The 22,342-nt window shown below is 40.5% G+C and overlaps 1 pseudogene; it reads left to right on the top strand.

Moving 5' to 3' along the window:
* The first annotated feature begins 17,420 nt into the window (after nt 1-17,420).
* LOC116120543 lies at nt 17,421-20,420 on the top strand (annotated as a pseudogene).
* The last annotated feature ends 1,922 nt before the right edge of the window (nt 20,421-22,342 follow it).

Below are 22,342 nucleotides of genomic sequence, written 5' to 3'. Positions count from 1 at the left end.
ACATCAGTATGTGGAATCCACCTTGTTTCAACATCGAGAACAAGTGAGCTTTACTTTCAATTTTTCTTTTGTCACACACTCCTTAAATTTCTGTAACCTTGCCGGAGAGATCTCACGTACCTCACTGCGAACGAATTCGGAATATGGAGTCCTTATATCTTTTAATCCCTTTTACAACTAAACTAATATATGAGCACAACATCTCATGTGGAGGAAGTCACCATCCAAGACACTCCCTTCCAACTTCCCAACCGAGTCTTTAGATAACTATTCCGACATCATAGAGCTTGCATTATCAACAGTGATTGTGAAAACTTAGAATACCCCACTTTAGCAAACACTTCTCCACGGCCTTGCCAATCTCTAAACCTTTATGATGATAAGGGGCAGAAGTTTATAACCTTTTTTGTAAAACCAGTTTTCATCGATGAAATGAGCTGTCAGACACACATAATTGAGGTTCTGACAACTTGTCCATGTATCAGTGGTGAGAGAAACTCTTGTGAAAACTTAGCAAAGAACTTCTTATTGGCACTCATACATATAATTTATACAATCTGAAGCAACCGTTGTCGGCTAGCAATTTGAAACCTTGAGCTGAGCATACTCATGAACTCCTGAAACCCCTCACGCTTAACAAACCTAAAAGGTAACTCATCAACAATGACCATTTTAGCTAAAGCCGTCTAAGCCATCCTGGTCAAATTTCCAAGTCAAAAGTGAAGATGTGGAGCGTTACTTGACTGATCCCGTGCTGTTGGCTTGTTGAAACACTATGTCTTTTGCTTCTTTCCACCATATTAAGGGATACTTTTTACACCTACTTAAATGGTTACGCAGACAACTTGTACCGCTCTTACTGGACAAGTAGAACATTACAAGTAATTACATGATGCGTGGCATCATTCTTATCTCAGAATCATTCTTGGTAAAGTGATCCCACATTTTCGAAGTGTTCTTCTTTGAGTAATAGAAGTCCCACGTTTGGATTGGACGTGGCACTGGTACCATGCAAGTAGTTTGATTTGTGGCCACATTTGAAGTGTCAGATTCGCGTGAATGAATGTCACTTGAAGTCTGACAAGCACGAGTATTGTCTCCAGTCGATGACATCTGCAAAATTCGAAAAGATTTAAACTGAGAACAATTATGAAACAGCAAAAGGAATAGATAAATAAAAGACCTAAACTTCAAGCACAGAAAAAATAGAATTTAAATTTCAAAGACATGGTCATGAGTGTGCAAGAATATAACTTTGATACTAACAGCGGTTACTTTAAGTAAATCAATTAAAAGAAAACCATAAAAAAAATAGAAGATCCACATCTAAAGGACTCAAAACTTTCTACTAATGTTTTTGATCATGCCTCCACCACAGGAAAAAGAAAAAAATCTTTAAATAGGCCTTATATAAAGTATGGGTATCAACTGAAAACTCTTCTTCAGTTTTTTTTTCATTCGTTTTTTTTTCTTTCTCTCTACTGTGTAAAGTTTTTTTTTACAAAAACCCACCATTTTAAGTTTTCAGTTTAAACCCATCTCTACCTCTTTCTCTTTCACAACCCCAACAAAATACAAAACAAAAACAAACCCAGATTTCATACACCCTCCAAAAGGCACCGCTTTATACATATCTCCTTATTCGAGATTTTATTTTTTAATCTGCATTCCATTTATAGTTATTACATTGTATAAAAATCCACTCAATCTCTCAAACTCGTGCAATAAATAATCAATATATTTAAGGGAAGTTAAAGCAAAAGTTAACTATTTAGAAATGTTTATAAAGCAACAAAAACATCTGGCTGCATTCCACCCTCCACCATGACACTCTTCAACCTAAATCCCTCCTCTAAATTATTAGCTTTACAATACCCATTAATTATAGTATTCCGTCAGACGCAAACCCCTCTTCTTAATCTCATAAAAAACCAATAAGGCATCCTTAACTTTACCTTCTTTACACAATCTATGCATCAAAACATTGAAAATGTACACACTTCTCTCTCATAAATTATGACAAAGAATTGCAACATATCCCTATTTATTGTTTACAAGTGACCTCCATATCTATATACTACATTTTTGTTGGAGACAGGAATAGGTATCAGAGAAAATGTTAGATTCTAACTTACCTTCTTCAATAAAAAAGAACATGTGCTGGGGATTGGAGTCTTGAAGAGTGGAGACTGGAGATGGCAGCGGCGGTTGACGAGTTTGAGAGGAGAGGACGAGAGGAGGAGAGACGAGTTTGAGAAGAAGATGTTAATGTTACACCTTTGGAGAATGGAGAAGGCAGCAACGACTGGAGTTTGGAATCTTGGAGACAATGGAGAGTGGAACTGGAGAGGGCACCGACGGGCCAACGAGGCAAAGATCTGCAAGTTTGAGAGGAGGAGAGGAGGTATACGTCGTCTTCTTGTTAGGGATTTCAGATTTAGATTTGGGTATTTAGGATTTTAGATAATAAAATATTTTTAAAGATTAAAATTTAAAATAATATTAAATTTATAAGAAAACCGGTTTAAAAAATTATATAAACCGTTAACCGAACCGAAAAACCGGTTTATTCATTTTTAAAAACCGAAACCGGTTAACCGGTTTTTCGGACTGGTTTCGGTTTGGTTCGGTTTTCGATTTTTTTTTTGCAGCCCTAGCCCCAGAAGGTAAGGTTTCTCTTTTTCTTCTTTTTTTTTTTTTTTTGGTTTGCGATGCAATGGCGTTGGGTCATCTGATGTTTCATCAGAGACGCAATGCTGGAGTCAAGTTCGAGTCGTGAATGGTGGCTCGAGTTACTGTTAGGGTTTAGGGACTTTGTTCCATGCCGCCGTACGGGGCAACGTACGATGGCTAAAATGACCTTCTGTCCATCAGTGTTGCAGACTGCGGAATGGAACCCTCAGCATCTAGATCCAAAAAAGGAGCCGGTTCGTCTTCGCGGGATGTTCCCGCGGACGTATCCCTTGAGGTCTTCTCGGTTCTCACCCGAGAAGAGTTCGAGAGGATAAAGAGACAGTTTGACGTCCGCGCGGAGGTGTTCCTCGACACCACCCAATCATCGTGGCATCCTTCCGATGGCCTAGCTGTGATATCCGAATAGATCTTCAAGGGTGGGGGGATGATTCCTTTCCACCCTTTTATTAGGTCGGTCCTGGATCACTTCGGGATCGTACTAATGTAGTTGACGCCAAACGCGTATGTCATCGCCGTTGTGATGTACATCGCGTGCCATGAGAGCGGCTTGGGCGAGCTAATGGCGGTGGAGCTCGGCGGTGCGTATTTCCTAAAAAAGAGTAAGGACAAAGACTCCTATTACTTGTCCCGGCGACCTACCATCGCCGAAGGGATACATAGCTATCCCAGCAACGCGGGGGCCTACGAGACGAAGTTCTTCTTCTTCTGCTATGACGGCCACTGCCGCTTTTAGAAACCAAGTAGGTTCCTCTTCGCTAGATTCATTAACTGTGCGCTTCCTTTTTCTAACGACCTGCATTCTTTTGCAGTTAACAAGACGACCAGCCTGGACCTGCTCACCGACCCGGACAGGATCGTGTCTTTTGGGGTCCTCCCTGAAGAAAGTCGAGACGCGAGGAGGCTCGTGACGACCGCGAACTTGCAAAAGTATGGTTTTTTTAGTGACAACGCGTCTTTAGAGTCCCTAGAATGTAAGTTACACTGATTCCCTTCTGGTCGTAGAATAATATTTGTTTAGTTACTAACGTACTTGCATGCAGCGACCATGCCTCCGAAAGAATCCGAACAGCCTCGGCGAGCGCCATTTAACTTCCCCCGATCGAGGAGGGCCAGGGCGACCAAAGCTGCTCGCCCCATAGCGGTACAACCGGTGTAAACTGTCGCGCCTCCCCCGCCCCGTCTTGAGAAAGAAACGACCAGGACAGATCATGTCGTTCATCCATCGCCTGCTTGCCCGAGGCAGAAGACAATGGTTCAACGATCGAAGAAGAGGAAGTAGATTCAGGTCGACGAGTCAAAGACCGAATCTGAGGGTGATCAACCCCTGAGGTCACAGCAGGACGCCGGAATGAGGTCGGGTAAGGAACCTGCGGATGAGACGGTTGCTACCGATAAGGCGAAGGACACACCAGTGCTGGACGCGCTGGGGAACCTACCCGAGTACCTGCAGCCGATAGTTTACTCTCTAGTTGAGTGTAGACTATAGGAGTCATACGATCAGTTCGCCGATACGGGTGATGACCTGATGACCACGTCGTTTCAGCATCTAAGCAAGGTGAACGAACTGTTCTTGAAGAGTGCCCGTCTTCTTTATTCTAACTCACTTCTTATTCGCAGGCTCTGCTCGCCATGAGGATGTCCATGGAGAAAGCTCGGCTAGGGGCCACAAAGGGGGAAAATGATCTGAAAGAGGAGATCGCGAAGCTCAAACAGAGCCTAGAGGACGTCGAAGCGGAAAGAGCGCTGTCTGCTGAGGCAGCGAACAGATACTTGAACCAAAAGTCGGCCGCTATGCGTACAGTCGACTTTCAAAGGATGGAGCTTGAGCGACACGCTGAGGAAGTAAAAGAGCTTCAGAGGACAACCGCTAGACTCTCCAAGAAGGTCGGAGAGAAGGACCAAGAGCTCTAAACGACCTTAATACGGGCTCAGCGAGCAGAACAAGAAAGGGAGGCCTCCGAAAAGGGAAGGCTAGATCTTGAGGCCGAACTCCAGGAGAGTCGGGGAAAAGTTACTTCCCTGACTGAAGAAATACGGATCCAATCAGAGGAGGTCGAGGATAAGGCTATCGACTGGGCGATCGGGTCTATCTATGCCCTGCGACCAAAGAACCCAGATCTGGATATGTCCGACCTCCCGAGGGGTGGTAGGAGGCCTTGCAGACCTTGGTGATGGAAGATGATCAAGCAGCAGTAGCCGCCCGAGGATCCAACCAGGTAGAGGGTTCTGGTCCTGCCTCGAAGAATCATCCGACCGACCAGGCATAGTGTGATGAGACTGACTAGGAATTAATAGGGTCTTAACAGTTTTTGTTGTACATAAATGGAATACAATTTGCTTTCAATTGTTGTTCGCTTAATCATACATGAGTGCAGTTCACAGCCCAGTTTGTTTACATAGGCAATATTACACGCGAATTGTTACAAGCGAACAGGATAATATCTTACAAAAAGGAAACTAAAAACCAAAACCTAATTTACAATGAGAGCTGAGTTCGGGATTACTGATAGTATGGCCGGAGGTGCTCGGCATTCCAAGCTCAGGGTACTTTGGAACTGTTCAGCCTTTTGAGATGGTAAGTCCCCGGTCTGATCACCTTGTCGATCCGGTACGGACCTTCCCAGTTTGGTCCTAATACCCCCGCGCTTGGCTTCCTGGTTCCGAGAAGAACTTCTTTTAGCACAAGGTCTCAGACCTGGAAGTCTCTTCGCTTGACCTTTGAATCGAAGAACCTCTTCGCACGTTGCTGGTAGGCTGTTATCCTTAGCGAAGCCTTGCTGCGGTGCTCTTCAACAAGATCCAGACTCACTCTCGTAAGTGCTTCGTTTTCAACCTCATCGTACAAGTCTCTCCGAAGAGAACCAGTTCCTACCTCCACAGGAATCATTGCTTCACAACCATAGGCTAGCGAAAAGGGGGTTTCTGAGGTGGAAGTTCTCGGAGTTGTCCTATATGCCCATAAGACTTCGGGGAGATCGTCGGCCCAATTTCTCTTGGCTGCCCCAAGTTTGGCCTTTAGAGTGTGCTTGATGGTCTTGTTGACAGCTTCAACTTGGCCATTTGCTTGCGGTTTGGCGATTGAGGCAAATTTTTTGTGGATGCCCAGCTCGTCGCAGAACTGCTTGAACTCCTCATTGTCGAATTGCTTTCCATTATCCGAGATGAGGGTGTGAGGAATTCCGTAGCGGCACACTATATTCTTGAAAATAAAGTCTTTCAGCCTTCTGGTCATTATCGCGGCCAGCGGTTCAGCTTCCACCCATTTTGTGAAATAGTCCACCGTGACCACGGCATACTTAACCCCCCATTTTCCGACTGGTATGGGACCGATAAGGTCGATCCCCCACATGAAAAATGGCCAGGGGTTAGACATCATTACCAGCTCGTGAGAGGGGGCTCGCGGAATTTTCACGAACCGTTGACACCTGTCACACCTTTTGACAAAATTGTGCGTATCTTCTTGGAGCCGGGGCCAATAATACCCTTGACGAACAACCTTGTTCACAAGAGATCGAGCAGCTATGTGATTACCACAGATCCCTTCGTGAATTTCTCATATGATGTAGTCTGCTTCTTCGCTGGTTACACATCGGAGGAGAGGGGTACTGAATCCTCTCCTATACAGTTGGTCCCCGATGAGTGTGTAACGAGCAGATCTTGTTCGCAGGACCCTTGCCTCGACCTTGTCGTCTGGCAAGGTTTCATCCTTGAGGTACTGAAAAATGGGAGTTATCCAAGAATCTGGTTGCGTCGCATTCACAGCCTGTTCGGTTGAACTGATAGTTGGAGCATTGACGAACCGAACAGGAATGCTATCTGGAGCTTCTGAATCCAACGACGAGGCTATCTTTGCCAGGGCGTCTGCTACAGAATTGTTATCTCTGGGGATCTGAGTGATTTCAAAGTGTTTGAACGGCCCGAGAGTGGCCTTAGCTTCTTTCAGATAGTGGAACATGTTTTTTTCCTTAGCTTGATATTCCCCTAAAATTTGGTTGATGACCAGCATGGAGTCTCTGTAGACACTGATCGCAGTTGCACCCATTTCTTTGGCCAGTGGTAATCCGACGAGCAAGGCTTCGTACTCAGCCTCATTGTTGGTCACTTTAAATCCGAACTGGAGAATGCCATGAATTCGAGCCCCTTCGGGGCTTACAAGGAGAAGACCCGCACTGACCCTTTTTCTGTTTGATGACCCGTCGACGTAGAGGTTCCAGGTCGACAAGTTCTGAATACTTTCCCGGATGGCTTCGCCAGGCTGTTGCTCGCTTGGAAGATAGGAAAATTCTAAGATGAAGTCAGCAACAACATGCCCTTTGATGGTCGACCTGGGCTTGTACTTCAGGTCGAACTGACTTAATTTCATGGCCCATTTGAGCAGTTTACCCGAGGCTTTTGGTTTCTAGAGGACCTGCCTGAGGGGGTAATTAGTCATTACGTGGATCGTATAGGCGTGGAAGTAAGGTCGCAGCTTTCTGGAAGCGATCAACAGAGCATAGGCTAATCGTTCCATTTCTGGATATCGCATCTCGGCATCTGACAAGCACTTGCTCGCGTAGTAGACAGGCCATTAAACTTTTTCCTCTTCTTGAACTAGGGCTGCACTGACCGCAGACTGCGAGACAGACAGGTACAAGGGCAAAATCTCTTGCGGAAGAGGCTTAGAGAGGAGAGGTAGAGGTAGCTTCCCGAGGTGTTCTTTTATACTCTGGAACGCCTGTTCGCATTCGGGAGTCCATTCGAATTTCTTATTGGCCTTCAGAACATTGAAAAAAGGCAAGCAGTGATCTGTTAGCCTCAATATGAAGCGACTAAGTGCTGTTATTCGCCCATTTAGGCTCATGACCTGTTTTTTTGTTGGTCGGGCTCTCCATATCGAGCAGAGCTTGAATCTTCTTGGGGTTTATTTCTATCCCTCGCTGATTAACCATGTACCCTAGGAACTTTCCTGACGATACTCCGATGAACACTTGAGAGGATTCAGCTTCATTATGTACAGCCGGAGGATGTCAAACATCTCAGCGAGATGTGCAATGTGTTCTGAGGCGACCTGGGATTTGACCAACATGTCGTCCACATAGACCTCCATTGTTTTTCCAATCTGGTCGGAGAACATTCGGTTAACCAGCCGTTGGTAGGTTGCGCCAGCATTCTTGAGGCCGAAAGGCATAACTTTGTAACAATACAACCCCCGATCTATAATGAAGGACGTATGCTCCTCGTCTGGGCCATACATCGAGATCTGATTGTATCCCGAGTATGCATCCATGAAACTTAGCAGCTCGTGCGCCGAGGTGGCATCCACGAGCTGGTTGATTCTTGGCAAAGGGAAGCTGTCTTTCGGGCAGGCCTTGTTGAGGTCGCTAAAATCAATGCAGGTCCGCCACTTTCCGTTTGGCTTCTTTACCAGAACCGGGTTGGCAACCCAGGTCGGGTAGAGTGCCTCTCGGATGGACCCATTTTGGAGGAGGTTTTCCACTTCTGATTTTAATGCAGCATACCACTATGAATCCATTGCTCTTCTTTTTTTACGAACTGGCTTGGCCTCGCTGTCGACGTTTAACAAGCATGGCAAATAATGTCCGAGCTGATCCCGACCATATCTGCATGCGACCAGGCAAACACATTGACGTTTTCTCTTAAGAAGCTTATCAGTTCGGACGCGAGCTGAGGGTCGAGACTGCTCCCAATCCTTAACACTTGGCTTGGCTCTTTCGGGTCGACTGATACTTCAGACAAGTCCCCAACTAGGTCGCTGGAAGGGATTTCATGAATTCGAGGATCCATATTATCCTCTGCTGGGCCAGGCTGCAGCTCGATCCTGCTGATCGCCATAGCCTGTCGGGGTGCACTTCGCGGAACGCCCTTTCCTTTGTACGCCATCTGGATTGCTTTTACATAGCAGTCACTCGATGCGCGCTGAGACCCGCTGACTTCCCCGATCCCCGTCGAGGTGGGGAACTTCATCTTCAGATGGTAAATTGAAGTGACTGCCTTGAACTGTCTTAGCAGAGGTCGCCCAAGGATCCCATTGAAGATTGACGGGCAGTCTACCACTAAGAACTCAATTACCTTGGTCACTTCGTCAAGATCGCCCAGTGTGACTGGGAGTGAGATTGTTCCCTTGGGGATGAGATGGTCTCCCGTAAATCCGTATAGCGGGAACGAGGCAGGCTTTAGGTCGGCCTCGTCCAGATTCATCCTTTCGAAGGTGGATGCGAACAGGATGTTCACAGCACTTCTGTTATCCACTAACATTCTCTGGGTGTTATAGCGCCCTATCAGGGGAGCGATTACAAGGGCATCGTCGTGGGGATGGTGTAACCTAGCCGCATCCTGCTTGGAGAAGGAGATTTCCACCTCCCTGCGAACCTTTTGTGGTCGTCGGTCTGCACTCATCACTTTAATGGGGTCGTGATGTGCTTCGCGAGCATACCTTTCTTGGGCATCTCGTGAATTTCCAGCGAAGTGCGGTCCCCCAAAAATCAAGTTGAGACTGAGCACCCCTTTCTGATCGCGACGCTTCCTATTCGGCTCCCCCCGATCTTTCTCTTTCGAGGGAGCAGAGTCATCGATGTATTCCTTGAAATGCCCATTCTTGATAAGTTCTTCCATTGCATGCTTCAGAGCTCGACGCTCATCAGTATGGTGCCCATTGTCCCGATGATAGCGATAGTACTTTTTATTATTTCTGGCTGTCACAGGGGTTTTCATGGGTTTAGGCTCCTCGAGCAGACTGGCTTCTTCGGATTTATCAAGAATGGCAGATACAGATGTGTTCAGTGGAGTATATTGGGGCCTGTCGCGGTCACGACGAGGAACGGGAGCATAGGACTTTTTGTGCTCGTAGCGGGGTTTCTTCCCTTTTCGCTGATCGTCAATGTCTCATTTGCGATCAGCTCTCATACTTTCTCCCCGATCAGACATACTGCTCGAAGCGCCGTGATCGCGACGACGGAGTGCTACTAATGAATTTTCTATACGGAGATATTTTTTCGCAAGGTTATAGAATCTGGTGAGGGAAACATCGTCCTCAGCCTGTAATTCTTTCCACAGGTTGGTTTGCGGGCAAACTCTAGCTATTATGAGTGTTCGAATGGACTCTTCGGGGGCATGAGCCACCTTGTTGAGTTCCTTGTGGAAATGGTCGATATAAGATTGTAGGGATTCGTCCATTTCTTGCCTTATGTTGCTGAGATAGCTCAGAGGCATCAAAAACTTTCGATTTGCTTGGAAATGCCATAAGAACGTCGTGCTCATCTGAGGCTACAAACTGATTGATCCCGATAGGAGCGACCTTAACCACCGTTTGGCATGAGAAATTAGAGTCACGGCCAAACAGTGGCATTTTGTAAGATCCGAAACCTGGAGGAGCTCCATCAGGTCGTTGAACTCATACAAATGTTCCTGCGAGTCATGGTTCCCATCAAACGGCCACATGTCGGGCATTCTAAACCCCAGTGGGAGTGGAGCAGCTAACATTTCGGGAGAGAATGAGGATGCAGAGGTGACCTGGGCCTGCTCGTTTTGTCGCTCTCTCAGCCTGTCCAGAGCTCGCTGTAGCTCCTCAATTTGTGGTAACGGAGCCAATTGGGGATTGCTTTCAGCCATGCGAGTCCGGCCCTCACTATTACAGTTCAGGAAAGTCTGGAGGTCGGACTCCTCTTTGCCTCGGCTGGCACTTTCGGCCGCTCTCGACACACGCTGGCTAGAGGCGTGTGAAGGCGATGGATGGTGCGAGGTATTTTCACGACCCTCGCGGTGGTACGAACCGTCCCGCGAGGTGTGGGGACCACCCGCATGATAGCGATCAGGATCGTTCTGCTGGCAGTGATAAGAATGACCCCGCCCAGCACTTTTGCTCGGGTTCATCTGCGACGTGGCATGGGACAGCTCGGGATTCACTTTCTTGCCGAGCCTCAGCTTTGCCGGCACTCTGCTTAGGGCACGGTTTGTATTCGCTGGCCCTTTGGAGCCCGTAGGCTTGCTTTTTGCCACTTGCTTACCCTTATGTCTACGCGCTGCAATGCTCGCGGCACGGACTATTTCCCTTTGACGCGTTTTTGCGCGACCTGTAGGCGTTTTTTGCGGTTGCACCGCCCCAGCTATTCTAGATGGCATGCCTTGGTCCAAACGGTCCAGTCTTTGGTTGACCGTCTGGAGAGTATTGTCGAACCTCTCCAGGTAGCTTCTAATGGCGGGGTCAAGCTGCGAAGCTGTTGGGATATCCACCGCAGCATTTTGTGGAACTGGAAGTATTCTAGAAGAGGTATCCCCTTGGGTCAGGGGAACTCCCTCAGCTCGCTGGTTGGCTTGCTCAGGTTCAGATTGGCAGGCCATTTGTTACTGTAGGACCAATAGGTTAGAGATTATCCTGATGAAGGATGAACACTTAATCTAGGGCCCCTCCTTCTAGCGCCAAACTGTTGATGCGTGATTTTGACACCAACTAATCGACACGTGGATAACGTTGTGTTGACCAAGAGACACACGTGATTATGGGTAATACGTAGAGTAAATGCAATAATGAGAGCTTTTTAAAGTGGTTCAGATGCTAAGGTAGCAAATCCTACGTCCATTGATAGTTGTATTAGTATCGTGGGTCAGGTCGCAACAGCGGACTGACTTACAAATGATTAGGGAAAAGTAAATACAAAGGTACAAGAGAGAGACAGAGAAAGCTAGTTCAGAGTGTAAAAAGGCCGAATCCCCCCAATGAAGGGGTCTTCCCCTTTTTATAGTGAGATGAGTGCAAGTAATCATCATTAAATCCGTGGGTTTATGCGAATGTCAGGGCAAAATCCGGCTTTACGTCACATTGCCCACCTTCTAAGCTGATTTCACGCGATTTGGAGCAGGGAATGGACACGTGGGAGCTCCACAGCGTCTGGCAGGCCTGACGTGCGCTTACCGTTCTGACGGGAGCAGGTCACACTCCATCACGTGATTTCCCACATCAGCCCTTGATTTCCCAGGCATAACAACATCAATTATCTAGCCGTCCATCATCAGTAAGAATTTTACTTGAACGCAGATTGAAAAGTTTGACATTGAAAGCTATCCAAATTCCAAAGAATTATTTTGTTTAAAAAAAAGGGAGAACAGTATTTTCTCACCCAAGGTTTGGCGAAAGGACACTTTTTCACCCGTTAAGTTACAAAATGACATTTTTCCACCATTTGTCAAGTTTTGTTAATATTTGACTGAAATGATAAAAATACATTTAAATAGTTTATTTCTTATTAGTTCATTATAAATTAAAATTTAGTTAAATAAAAGTCTTTACTCAATTATTTATTAGCTCAAGTATAAATATATTTTTTTTTCCTTTGTTTATTTAATTAATTAGGAATATTGATTTTCTATGTTAATTGGTAAAAATGAAAAACATTATATTATGAAAAACATTATAAATTTAGTAGATTATTTAATAATAGTGATAAAATATAGATGACATTATAAATAAATAAATATTAAGGTCATTTAATTTTAAATAATTCTATAGCATTATTCATAATTTTTTAGGTGAGACTAACTATTTTTTCTTTTTTGACTTTTTGGCTAACTACAAAATAATAAAAAAATTTATAAAGTCAAATATTTAAGGGTATTTTTGTCTTTTTAGTAAATTATTAACGAAAAACATAACAGAACCTAACTAAAGGTGGGAAAGCGTCATTTTGAAACTTGAAGGGTGGGAAAGTGTTGTTTCGCCAAACCTTAGGTTGGGAAAATGTCGTTCTCCCTTAAAAAAAAGAGTAATATTACAGTTACAGAAGGGTATGCACCGAATGATGTGACGAAATCCTGACCGTTGATTTATTATAAGTTAATATTAATCGACGATCATGATTTTGTCACGTTATTTGGTGTACGAATTCGGTGTACACCCTTCAGTAACTCTATCATTTTCCAAAAAAAAAAAAAAAAGATATGTCCAACGTCTTAGTCACCAATGCAACCAAAGGACATCATCAATGATAAAACCATACCATTAAAAGAACCAATTACACGGGCTATTTTTGCGTTGTTAGGCCCATTCAGCCCATGTAGGTGATGCTATTTTCTAAACGGGCTACGATGGCTCTAGAAGATTAAGATTGGGCCTGGGCTATTGTTGGAGTAACGAGTCAACGGGCCAGTGGACTGGGCCTATTAGTTACTTTTTTAGCCCAAATACTTAATGGGCTCTGCTACACAAGCCTCAATGGCTAAGGACTCAAACTCCCAATATCCTAAATTAACTATTTAAGAGAAAAAGTCAAAACTCAAAAGTAATCAATGGCGTAAGACTAAAGCAAACAAAAATCCAGCAAATAATTAATTTAACCCTTATCTTAATACCACCGCCTAATTACAAAACAAGATACCAAGTCAACCACGTAGATGTATATTAGGCGTCGATCTACGAAATAATCGTTAACTCATAACCGTCCATCTCTCTAACCGCCTGACAGAAATCACTATATAAAATCCTTTGTTTTCGTTTATAACTCGGCCATCTTAAAGTTTTCCTCTCTCTGTCTCTTCGGATTCGATCTTCATGGCTTGTTCTTCGAGGAGTACGGCTTCTTCGTTTTTATCCAGAAGTAATCATCATCTCGAGATTGAATTCATAATCCCTTGTGTTTCTGACCAGGTTCTGAGTTTATGATTTTCAATCAAGGTTGGTTAATTTAAAGATCTTTAATTCTCTAATTCTTGTACAGAGGTGGTGAAATTTGTGTCTGTTAAAGAGGTGGTTAAAATCTGTTATCTGTTAAGATCCTTAATTCTCTGGTTCTTGCACATAATTATCAAACGTATGGTTTTATTTCAGCTGTGACTTAATTCTAATATGTTCTTTTTTGAGAATAATATTTTGAAACATCGTGCGGTAAGGGATTCTATCTCTGAGATCGACGCCATGCTTCATGGATGAAGAGGTCAAGACTCTTTTTTGTTTACCTGGACTTTCCTAAATCTTCTGCCGTTGCGCCTTATTTGTTTGAGGTAATTTTTTTTTTCTCTATCATAGAATGTTAAACAATTTATTTAATTAATAGTTTGTTGGCTGATTTCACAGATTATATGCATTATAAGTCAATTTGCTAATCATGACTCCTATCTTGTATAGAATGATCTGTATATTACACAATGATATTTCTCGATTATTCATTATGCTTCTGAATTTGCTTCGTAAATCGAGTCTTGTTTTGGATACTTAATTGATTGAGTTTGATTTGATCAAAAGATAAACGATCTTTATTATCTTGAGTCTTGACGCAGTTTCGTCTTAAGTCGCAGATTCTTTGTTTAGATAACTTATATGTCAGCTTGAAACGCTATCTTTTTCTTTCTAAATAGTGTTTTAAGTTCTAATTATTTGCGTCCGAGAGTTTTTTGACGTATATGGTGGTTATTTTTTTTTTTTTTTTACCGTTAGGTTTTAGCCGCATGGGGAGGTTCTATGGAGGCAGTGGTTGATGGATATTCTTCAGCCAGTGATGTAGCGCATAATTTGGTTGTATAATCTATTAAAATGAGGAGCGAAATGGGATGAAGCTGTGATGATGGACGCAAGAGATGTACTGGGATAAAGAAGCCCTTTTGTAGGGGGTTGAGTCCTGGTTTTGTCATCCGACCTTTGCCATGACAGGTGCGCTTGCATGGCAGGTCACACAAATCTTAATAAAAAAATTGTTTTTGTGGTTTTGAGGGGAGTTCGCACGGGATTGCCCGGGTTCTCTCCTCTGTGTGTTGTGTGTCTGCTTTCGTTGCCTCTATTTCTTTTCATCAAATTTGATACTGCCATCCAAATGCACCCCTGTGCATGTGGTTGGATCTATGAACTTGTTACCATCAGGCCCGCATACACCACATTGTTTGGATTCATAAAGTTTTACTATTTCCCGATGCACCTGAGTGGTTGGATTTATAAGCAACATCTCATGGAATTAAGGGTTTGAACCCATTCTACAATCGGATCCTGCTGCATTAACGTGCGTTCTACTCAAAAGATTTGGAGGTAAATTTCTGCCAAATTTTAACCTTTATATAGATTACTTTGTCCAATTATGGAAAAAGATGGCATATGACAAATATTAATCCAATTTGAACATTCTCACATGGATTGAGTCTCTGTGTGGCATATCGATTAACATGAGATTTTGATATCAACCATCTCCCATTACGGTTTACTATGTACTCCAAGACAATCAAATTCTTACAATAGTCCTACAATTTTGTCATCTACAATATTCTCAAATGATTTTGTCATCTGACAAGATGCTCCAAGGAAGTCATCTTATTTTGGTTCTGATTGTTCACTTTGGTACAGTAAACTTCACAGTACCATTGTCATTTGATAATGGGAAAGAAAGATAGCACCATAGGGTTATGTGAACCATCTTGCATTTTCTTAAAAGTTTCTAACTACAATTTACTATATTTGCTTTTGGCTAAATTAAACCTAATGGAATAGCTCTTATAAAACTGCTTTTTACAAACTAATTGTTATGGCAAACGCCCAAATTGGTATTATTGCAGCTCAATTAAATTCTGAATTGCTGACAGTTATGCACCATTGAGAGTGTAAGTTTATGGTTCTTGCAAATGTAGCTTCTAAAATTGTTAGCTTCTTGCTCTTTTAAGTGTTGTTTTTTCAAAACATATATCAACTATATTGCGGCGTCATATTATTCACTGAATTTCTTTTCGAGCCTAAAGTCTTCTTTCCTGATTCGTCAATGGAAGCATTGGACCTGCAAGAAAAGTTCAGATAGAAGATATAACTCATTAACCGGGGAAGCTGATTTTCTGGCATTATTGTTGTGTTGGAGAAAAAGTGAAGTTGTACATTACTACATTTACAGATCTGTCAATTTGCTTGGGAGCTTTTGAGTTTTCTAATCTTTCAGATTTTGAAGTTATTTGGGGCATTGGCAGCGGTTATATCTTTTGTGATTCGGTCATCTGGCATTTCTAATAAAAAGCTACATGGAGTAGCAGAAGGTTTTTCTTGTACGAAGGTTGTTTGGGGCAAGTTAATAGATCTTCTATTCATAATGAATAACAGATTTATTTTAGCCACTTTATGCTCTCATCTATGGTATTACTGTTGTTATTGCTCTGTTGCATTTTGACACATTCGCTTATTCATGTATTTATAATCTTATTTCATTTTATAGTACTTATTGTGAGAGGTAAATATTTGCTTCTCTTCATTAGTTATGCCTTCTTGTAGCTTTGATTTTTATGTTGTTTGGATATGCTTTGTTTATATAAGTTAGATATGATACACCTCTTGTTAAGATATTTATCTGCCTATTTTTAAATTGTTAGTGCCTTTAAGAGAATTTCCTATTGCATTTTTGCTCTATGTAATTTTGACTATATTAATGTGTTCTTATAAAACCAGGCATTAGTATGAGTGGGGGCACTTTGAACTTCAATGAAAATGTTTACCCGGTTATTGAACTTGCAATGGTCAGTAAGTAACAATGGCAGCATTTGGCCATCTTGTTCTTATAATTCTCTGAGGTTGGATGCTTCTTTTTCCTTTGTGAAATGTGAAAAATCGTTTGAATGAAATATAAATTCTTCTCGGGTGCTTGTAATTGTAAAGATCTGTAAGCTCAAAATGGTGAGAGTGCTCAACAGTTCCAGATTTGGGGTTTTGAGAGGATAGTGGTTCGAATCCACTCAGATCTTCTTCTTGTTTTAAGATTATTATTATCTAATTTTTAAATAATATTACCTAATTATACAATAAATTGACGTTTGATACATTAAAATACAGATTGTATTTATATTCCTTAATATTATATGTTTTTTGTTCCTCGTGGCTGACTGGATTTTTTTTGGATTCTACTTGGTATATCTATCTATCCGTTTCCATCTATATTGTTTTTTTTTTTTTTTCTTTTTTAATTATTCAGGGATATTTAGGTCGTTTGTGTGTATCTAAAATAATTTTTTAACGTTTTAAAATTATTGATTAGATAAGAGTCTGGACTCAAACTTAACAGTTTATATAATTTTTTTACTCTTTTATCATCCGATAATCTAATAGTGGTTACCTATATTTTATATTTAATAAAATAGATTTATAGTTTGTTATGGAACAAAGTAAAAATAGTAGTGAATATGAGAGAAAATAATGAAAATTTATTCTCTTTCTTTTCTTGAGAATTATAAGTTTATATTAATTCCACTTATAAAATTTTGTCAACCAAATCTCACCACTGGATGATACTCCATTATCGAATAATATTATATAATAATTATTTTTTATAAATTTTTTTTTTATAATCCTAATGAAATAGTTTATAATTGATCAGTTCATAATAGGTTTTATATAAATCTTGTATAAATTTTATTAATTAATTGTAGTTTGTAATTTACCAGTTTATAACGAGTTTTACATAGGTTATGTAAAGATTTCACTAATTAATTGTGAGATGATAAAAGTTTAGAAAAAAGAGTTGTTGCTGTATTATTATTACCCTTATATCACGAAATCATTGGAACCAATCACTTTCTACTTTTATGTTCTTTTCAAAAATTTAAATTACCTAACTCAATGATTGACTGGATTAGTGACATTTTTAAAATATAAAAGATATTGGAGAATCAAAGCATGGCCACAAAAAGCCAAAGGACCGCCCTCTCCTCCTCAACAAATTTTTACTTTAAAATAAATTGGCCAAACAGAACTGATTCTGCTTCACCTGCTATTTTGCCTTGTGTTGTTATCTCTCATCTCAGCCCTCCATCTTCCAAATGATAAATAATTATAAATAAAATAGGAGCTGCCATGTTTTTTGTGGGATTATAAACGTTTGAATAAGTTTGAAGTATTAAAGAGAAAGATGGTTGGACCGGAGAGGCCTCAGTTTGTGCTGTTTGGGTCGTCCATAGTTCAGCTCAGTTTCAGTAATGAAGGGTGGGGTTCAATTCTGGCCGACATATATGCTCGTAAGGTACTTCCTCATCATCATATACCCTTTTTGATTCTCTATCTTATCTGTTTGTGCTGTACTTGAAGTTTCTTGTTGTGGCTGACAGGATAAGATACAAATAATATTGAAAAGATGGTTTTTGATTCAAAACATGGAAATCATTTTTGACAGGTTTTGTCAAGAACTGTTGAGAGCATTATCCTCGAAATTCTTTTTACTTTTTCACAGGGAAAAATTAGATTTGCGTTTATTGTTTTGCTTCTTTTGTTGTGTCTGTTTAAATTTGTATTGCCAAATATTGTCTGTGTTTCCTTTCTCTGCCAAGTTTTGTACTGTTGTGTATGTCATCTTATCTTAGCCATTGTTAGTGGTGGAGTCCACATTTCTTGACATACTGTTCTTTATTTTTCATTGGGACTTAAGTCTATAGACTTAATGCATGTTTGTATACAAAGTAAGGATGCATTGCATGCCACCAGAAATATTTCTGAAATTAAAAACACATTATCTGCCCAACATACCATAATTTGATACAGGGAGAAAGGTACAGCTGCTTTTTAGTTAAATTTGTGGTGGTTCTGTAGTACTGACCTTTCAACTTTTTTCTAATTGAAGTGGGAATTTTGTTCATCAAATAATTATTATAAATGTGTGACTATTTTTAGAAGTGCACTTTCCAGAGGGTAGATAGTGATTAGTGATAACATCCCAAATTTCCATTATCACTTTTTTTTTTTTTTTTTTAATCCTGGGGTGTTTTGGATCCACTTGCACGCACCTCAACTAATCTCTCGGAATCCTAGAACCCAACGATAAGAACCCCAGTGTCACCCTTATTAGTGTTTGAGAGGACTGAACTCAAAGCTTATAGAACCTTCTTGCTCTTTTGTCATCAAGTCAGCCAATGGTGGTTTCCATTATCACTTCACTGTAGAAACTTCTGTTTTAAATTATTATAATTATTTAACATTTTTCTCTTTGTTAACTGCAACCTGATGGAGCACCATTTATTCTTAGAAGTACAACTGATTTTGAGCTTCATGTGTTAGGCAGACATACTTTTGCGAGGATACTCGGTTGGAATTCAGGCGTGGCCTACAGTACTTGAACAGATTTTTCCCAAGGTAATTAAGAGTAGTTTTTTCTCAGAAAACTCTAGGGTTGGTTGAACTTAATTTTGAAAGCACAATATTTATAGACCGTTTTGTAAACCTTGTTATTTAAATATAATTTAGGTATTCTAAACTCAAAATAACCCCTTTCTTATCACAACTAAGTAAGCTTCAGTCCAGTCAACTCTATTATTTAAATATATCATTAATTTGAAAAAAAAAAAAATTGGACCTTCTGCTCTATAGTGTATAGATCAAATGGTGTTCCTGTATATTATACTGACTAGCTTTCTTACCAACTCAACTATCTATAGCAAGAACTGTTTAGTTTATCTAAAAGCTTGCACAGGAATCATGAGTGAGATGAACTTTCTGATTTGAAACTTGATTGGGTCTCTCTGTTTTCTTGCAAAGGATTTCCGATTCTTGTGTGATTTATCATTTTTTTTTTTTTTTTTTTTTTTTTTTTTTTGAGCATATTGGCATTAACATCTAATGTAATGTTGTAATGTTACAATCAATCAAGGAAGCTTCTGTACACCTGCATTGGTTATAGTATTTTTGGTGGTAATGACTCCATGCACCCTCACCCTAGTGGCATAGGCCCCCATGTTCCCTTGCCTGAGTATATCGAAACAGGAGGAAGATCGCTCTACATCTCAAGGTAATCTTGCAAAGTCCAGATTTGATCAATACTTTGTTAATAGAATGAAATTCTCAAGTCCACTTTGATCAATGCTATACCACCAGTTTGTTCTATATAAATCAGACTTAAATTTTCTAGCTCAGAGCTTCATTGTGAGTCTTTTTGTAGATAATTGAAGGGTTGACAATTTTTTCACCCTTGAGCACTGCCTGGTGGAAATTAGATTTCTTCCTCTTGACTATCTTTACTTGGATGCATATTCTGACATACACTTTCTGGTTACCGAGCCTTTCTCCAACGACGCGCATCATCTTTCTTAGCAGTCCTCCTATCAACGAGCAACAAATTAGAAACCCTGAGGTGCATCAATGCTTACTTCTGTTTCTTTTTCTTGGTTTCTCTTGCACACTTTGCGTAATAGTAATTTCTTACCTTTAAACCCATGGGAAATTTGGAAGAGTAAACCGAACACATAGGACTGCCGAGTATATTCAGAAGCCTGTTTGCAGCTCTGCTACGAGATGGATGTGAATTGCATTGATCTTTGGACTGCACTGCAGCAACGAGATGACTGGTTAACTACTTGCTTCACGTAAGTGACATTGTGTCGCGATAATAGTCTCTGATACCACGAGTTTCCATTACACCTAGATTTGCCGCCACCATTTCTCAATATTGTTTACATGTTGATTTCTAATGTATATCGATGTGCTAAGTAATGAAGTCTTGCATAAACTGATTGCTTCAGTAAGGCTATTCACTTGCACTGTTGGCTGATTCTTGTGCAGGATGGAATCCACTTTTCACCAGAGGCGAGCAAGATTGTTGTTAAAGAAATTCTGAAGGTCCTGAGAGAAGCAGAATGGGAACCATTCTACACTGAAATCATTGTCCACTGAATTTTCAGAGGATTCATTGTATGATCCAATAGGCCCTGATGCAAAGACCACTATTAACGTATCTGACATGGATGTTGAACGACATATGCAGTGGGAAGCTCTTAATATGCCCCCATTAATCTCTGCTTAAGCTATTCATATTTGCAGATTATATTATGCAACCCCTTATTGCAATGTGTTCAATATTATCAATAAGCAGCATAAAATGCCTGCAATGTGTTTGCTTTGGAAATGATTGTAATCTTCAAGAAAATCTTGTCACTGAACGTCTTGAATCACTTCGGTTGCTGTCTCAGTCTCGTTTGAGCTTCTTGTATATGCGAAGAAAATAATATTCACAGTCACATAATCAATCTGGAAAATAATATCATATAATAAAAGTGCGAACCTATGATACAAACTTTTCATACAATTAATTCATATAATTTAATAGGGGTAACATGCTATTTGTCGCATATTTATTTTAAGCTTACATTTGTAAAACTATCATAATATTATTCATTTAGGTAAAATAACGCTAAAGTACAAACTTTTATGCATGATTTTAAAAACCGGACGGGACCGGTCATCCAACCGGCTGGATCGAGACCCGGTCACATATCCGTCCGAGTCAATAGGAAACCCATTATACTTAATAACCCATTATAACAGCCATTGAATTGGAAGAACAGTATGAACTGCCCGGTCCAATCGGACCGCTTGATAAACCAGTCCATATTTCAAGTGAAAAAAACCGGTGTTTGAGTTTGTTTGCAAGAATTCGACTCTTTAGAGACATATTATATTATAATTTTAAAAGATTACACAATTATTCATTAATCAAATTAACCTCTAATCATGTTTAATTAAGCTTAATAAAAAAATAGACTATTTGTTAATATTTACAACTATGTAGCCTTTTAATTAAATTTTAACTTCAAATGGCCTTTTAATAAAGTCTCCCAATCTTCTGCCGTTGCGCTTTATTGTGCGAGGTAATTTTTTTTTTCTCTATCATAGAATGTTAAACAATTTATTTAATTAATAGTTTGTTGGCTGATTTCACAGATTATTTGCATTATAAGTCGATTTGCCAATCATGACTCCTATCTTGTATAGAAAGATCTGTATATTACACAATGATATTTCTCGATATTCATGATTCTTCTGAATTTGCTTCCTAAATCGAGTCTTGTTTTGGATACTTAATTGATTGAGTTTGACTTCATCAAAAGATAAACGACTTTATTATCTCGAGTTTTGACGCAGTCTCGTCTTAAGACTTAAGTCGCAGATTCTTGTTTAGATAACTTATATGTCAGCTTGAAACGCTATCTTTTCTTTCTAAATAGTGTTTTAAGTTCTAATTTTTGCGTCCGAGAGTTTTTTGACGTATGGTGGTTATTTTTTTTTTTTTTTACCGTTAGGTTTTAGCCGCATGGGGAGTTCTATGGGGCATGGTTGATGGATATTCTTCAGCCAGTGATGTAGCGCATATATTGGTTGTATAATCTATTAAATGAGGAGCGAAATGGGATGAAGCAGCCGCATGGGGAGGTTCTATGGAGGCAGTGGTTGATGGATATTCTTCAGCCAGTGATGTGCGCATAATTTGGTTGTATAATCTATTAAAATGAGGAGCGAAATGGGATGAAGCTGTGATGATGGACGCAAGAGATGTACTGGATAAAGAAGCCCTTTTAAGGGGTTGAGTTCTGGTTTTGTCATCCGACCTTTGCCATGACAGTGCGCTTGCATGGCAGATAACACAAATCTTATAAAAAATTTGTTTTGTGGGTTTTGAGGGGAGTTCGCACCGGGTTGCCTGGGTTCTCTCCTCTGTGTGTTGTGTGTCGGCTTTCGTTGCCTCTATTTCTTTTCATCAAATTGGTACTACCATCCAAATGCACCCCTGTGCATGTGGTTGGATCTATGAACTTGTTACTATCAGCCCCACATACATACATTGTTTGGATTCTAAACTTGTTACTATTTCCCGATGCACCGGAGTGGTTGGATTTATAAGCAACATCTCATGAATTAAGGTTTTGAACTCATGCTACGAGGATCCTG

The sequence above is a fragment of the Pistacia vera genome, unplaced genomic scaffold (assembly GCF_008641045.1).
Source record: "Pistacia vera cultivar Batoury unplaced genomic scaffold, PisVer_v2 Contig94, whole genome shotgun sequence".
Classification (NCBI taxonomy): domain Eukaryota; kingdom Viridiplantae; phylum Streptophyta; class Magnoliopsida; order Sapindales; family Anacardiaceae; genus Pistacia; species Pistacia vera.
Note: the sequence above shows the minus strand (reverse complement) of the source record. Positions and strands in the feature narration are given on the sequence as shown.